Source organism: Helianthus annuus, chromosome 2 (genome assembly GCF_002127325.2).
Source record: "Helianthus annuus cultivar XRQ/B chromosome 2, HanXRQr2.0-SUNRISE, whole genome shotgun sequence".
NCBI lineage: Eukaryota > Viridiplantae > Streptophyta > Magnoliopsida > Asterales > Asteraceae > Helianthus > Helianthus annuus.
Genome location: NC_035434.2, coordinates 64895621 through 64900582, shown reverse-complemented (window position 1 = coordinate 64900582; position 4962 = coordinate 64895621).

The following is a 4962-nucleotide window of genomic DNA, read 5'->3' as shown; positions in this document are numbered from 1 at the left end:
CTCACACTCGCACAAGCCCTTTGGGCCGTTTTGCTTGTATTCGGACTTCAAGGGCAGCCCAAGTAAGGGCCGGCCCATTGTTCTTTCTCTTATGCGAACAACACACAATGGGGGGGGGGGTAGTTCCTCATTTGTTTTGCTAAGCACCTACACACACAAGTTGCAAACCCTAAAGCTCATACTCTCTCTCTAGAAGCCGGCGGCAATCATCTTATATCTCGAAGCTTTCTTTGATTTCGTTTCCCTTCTCAATCGGTTAGTGTATTGCTATTGGTTTCATGATTTCTGTTGTGTTATGTGTATTACATGATATTGTATTTTCCATGATTCGGTACGATGATTAGGATTGTATGGTGAACAATAATAGTTATATGATAATATGCTATGAACCGGATTGAATGATGATAAATGTAATCGGTTGTGATATAGATTATATTGATGGAGAATCATGTGCTAGTGAATCGGGTTATGCATGTAATCGGCTTGTATGTGGTTGAATGTTAATGTTTGGATTTGATGTTCATGCTATGATGCTACTAGGGTTCATGTGAATTAGTAATAGATTGTCTTGTTTGATCGAAAAATTGTAAAACAAGAAACTGTTAGTGGATATGGTAATTTTGGAATTTGTTAAATGTGTAACTAATATGCATGATTTTCGGATTGATTAAAACAAATCGCACAAGGGCTCCAACCGCTCAAGAGTCCCAATCGCACAAGATGATCCATACGCACAAGGGCACCTGGTCGCACAAGGTGTTCTTGATCGCACAAGGCGTATTGGATCACACGAACTGATAAGCTGTTGGGCCGAACAGCCCAAACCCCAGCGCACAACCCAAATCTAATCGCACAAAGTAAATTCCAGTTGCACAAGAATCGTTGATCGCACAAGTTGTGTGTTGTTTAACTGTTTGGGCCGAATGATATATTGGGCTGGGTATTAGCTGGATCGCACAAGATTGCCTTGCTCATTTGTTGTTTGGGCCGGGTATTCTTGTTAGGCTGGACTACTCAAATTGTACAAGCCTAAGCCAGATCGCACAAGGCTTTTATGTGTTATCGGGTTGGGCCGAGAATGTGTTGTTGATTGTTATGTTATTTGGGCTTCTTGTTATTTTTGGGTCGGGTGTCTAACGGAGTCGTACAACATGTTTTGGATCGCACAAGGCGGTGCTGAACGCACAACATGTTGGGCTGACTGTTATTGGGCTATATCTTTCGGACCGTACAAGTTAGACATGATGAGTGCTTGACTATTATTGTTAAAGTGTTAACATGTATTATGTGATTTGCCATGATCGTACTTGATACAATACGAGTAGAACATACGTGCGATATACAAACCTGACTTGTGTGGTAACCCTATTAGGACGTGGTTGACCACCTTTAGTTCAAGAAACCCTCTTTGTGTATCTGCCGAGTAATCCAAGGCGAGTTCACACAGCCAAGGCATGGGATTCCCGGGGTGGGAATTGGGTTGGAATGTTTGATATGGAATGATTACTCGTACTTACGTAATCACTAGACTATAGACCATCGTCCTCAGGATAGTCAGGACACTTACGTAAAACCTACGTAAACTAGTATCTACCATTGTCTCCCGGGTCGGGAGGACACTTACGTAAATCCTGCGTAACCTAACACCCACTACTGTCTTCCGGGTCGGAAGGACACTTACGTAAATCCTACGTAAATCCCACGCGTACCACTGTCCTCGGGGAAGGGCACTCACGTAAATCCTGCGTGACCTAGTACGTATTCCTGTTCTCAGTTTAAGAAGAACACATGGTTGCAATTAGTCTAGTAAGTACCATAATGGGAAGCCGCCATTATTATGGATAAATGTGGGAATCCCCCACTAGTAATATATACTTGCATGGGAAGCCCCCACTAGATGAACTTACGCATTACTGTTATGAACTTACTTTCTGTGAACTCGCTCAACTAGTTGTTGATTATCTACTGCATGCCTTGCAGGACCTTAGGTACATTATGGAGCTTGCACAAGGAGGAGCAGGTCATTGTGGGCAAATGGATCGTGATTACTTATGTCATTCATACATTAATACTTATGATTGGGTTTTTACATTAATGCTTCCGCTATACTTAACTATGTTAGTTTTGATAAACACCTTTCGTATTGATGGATAACTTTTACTATATATTTACACCTTTTGATAAACACCTTTCCTAGCGGTGATACTCCGCGTGTGGATTTTGGAGGTGTGACAACTTTGCTATTTCATGCGAAATCAACTTCCAACCCTCAAACTCTATTTTCTCGTACAACGTGCCCTGATCTAACATTTCTAATATAAGACTCGATACAAGACGAAGTCGACAGACGTATGCACCAACATGTTTGTTGAGTGTTTCAGGTACTTGAAAATGGATGAGTTTATGAATCCGTTCAGTGACATTTTTGCTTTCACGGGAAGCACATGAGATGATACGACAAACAACACAAATGAAAATGCTCCAAAACCGAGTGCAAAGAAAACCCTTTCTGATGCTTTGAGTGTAGATAGTGCCTATGGCACATACAACAAATCGCCCAAACTAATGGCAATAGAGGAATACAACCGATGCGCTACTAGGTTTGAAGAATGGTTAAAAGCTTTTGCATATCAAAGTTGGAAAAGCATGAAGAATGGTTTTGATATGGGAAGACCAGATTATGAAAACATAGAAGAGAATGAAGTGGAAAGATTTGTTTCTGAACAGAAGTGTGTCACCTTACTTCATCAATCTGTGAGGGACGACATAATATCATTAATCGAATACAACAATCCAAAAGATATATGGGAGAAACTGAAAGTAAAATGTGTGGGTAGTGCCGAAATTGTTAAAAACAAAAAGAAGTTGTTAAGAAAAGAATTTGATTTGTTTGGATGTTTAAAGAACGAGTCTGTGTCAAAGATGATTGAAAGATTTGGGCATTTGAAGATGGAAATCGCAAGGCACGGAATTGTGTATACTCAAGAAGAATTAGTTGACAAACTGTTTGACTCACTGCCTGATGAGCAAGACTGGCAATATTTTGCTTTGATGCTGAAAAACACAGTGGAACCAACTAAACTGACGGCTGATCTGTTAATCGAAAGATTGGAGAGTCATGAGTTGGAGATCAGATACTCGAACAAAGTCAACAACTCTTCATATCAGCAGAATGTTGAGCTGTATTATCGAGGAAGTATGATCCCGAAGACTATGTCCCCCAAGACAGCTTTTTCAGCAGAAAGTTCTAACACGTCAAAACAAAAAAGTTCAAGCAGTGGTTATCATGGAGGTTCATCGTCAACTGCTCCAGGTCAATCAGCTTCAAAGAATCTGTTCCAATGCAATATAGTAGTAGATCAAAAAAATGCTCAGAACTTCAGTGAAGAATCTGCTAAGCAGCAAATGGTGTTTTTAGCATCTGTTTGAGAATCTTATAAAAGCCTCGTTGCAGGAAAAATCAGAAACACCAACCTCACCAAGGAGTATTATGACTAGATCGACCCAGAAGAGATGGAGTTGATAGATATCAGGTTGTGTATGGCGAGTGCAGTTAGAAGGGCTCAAAGATTCATGGAGATAACAGACAGACACTCAATTGGCGGACCTTCCACAAAGCTTGGGTTTGATAAATCAAAGGTCACGTGCTTTAAGTGTAAACAAAAGGGACATTTTAAACGTGAATGTCGAAACGCATCTGCTGATGATACGGTGAATCCATTCAGAGAGGATTATTACAAAAGAGCAATCTATCATCAAAACAAATCTGAACCGCCCAGAATGAAGCAGCTAGAAGATACTCCTAAAGAAAAATCAAGAGCACTTGCTGTTATTCATGATGATGAGGGTTTCGATTGGAGCGAACTGCTACCAGAAGAAGACGTAGTGGGCTATGCGTTTATGACAAAGATTATTCCTTTCAAAGATACCAGAACAGAAGAAGTGAAATACATCAATAGAAAGATGGTTGCTCAAAACATGAAGAGTAAAATTTATCATACATGGAAAGAAGCAAAAAAGGCGAATAGATGGGATGCTGATAGAGAATGTTATCTAGATCCCAAAGGAAACATAGCTGTTGATCCAGATTCTGTCAGTGTTGAAACTCTTACCTAGCAAATTGCGGAACAAGAAGAAGCAAGACAGAGAATGTGGTGGGGAGGAGGGGAAGCTGAAGAAAAAAAAAGAAAAAGAAAAAGAGAAGGAGCCGTAGCCAAAGAAAGTTGATGAAGGGATTATTGACACATCAAAAGAATTCACTGCAGAAAATTTGAAGAAGATGGCTGACAAAGTGCTTGCAACGAAAGAGCTAGAGGTAGTTTCTGGTTCTGGAAATGAGTCTAAAAGCAAGGTCAGGCAGAATAAAGCAATCAATGAGTCAGGTAAGAAAGCAAAGAACGAGAGTGACTTCAAAAATTGCATGAAAGACTGCAAGGTTTCACTTGCTTACCTCAGCGGTAAAATGACCGAAGAACTGACTGGAAGAGTCAGAGATGTTGAAGATCAGATCTTAAACCTTGACAAAATGTTAAAAGCTTCAAATGAACGAATTAAAGAATTAACTGGTAAAATTGAAAATGATAAAAGTGACGTAGAAGGAATCAGGAAAGAAAATGAAAAATTGATTCATGAAAATCGTCAACTTTCAGAAAATTTTCAAAAGCTAAAACGAACGGTAAAAGATTCTGATGAAAGAAATGGTAAAACAAACAAAGAAAATGTGCAACTGTCAGGAGTTCTTAGGGTAAAAGAAGAGCAAATCAACCAACAATTGGATGAGATTGCTAAGCTGAAGCTTCAGTTTCAAGAAGCTAAAATTGAAAATGAACGCATTCAGTTGAAACTCAACAGTTACAACTCCACAAGTTTTGTTCTTCAACATATCGTTCCTAAACTAATTGGGAAGAACAAAGCAGGCGAAGATGTTTACTCGGATGGAACTGGGGTAGGGTATTATCAGGT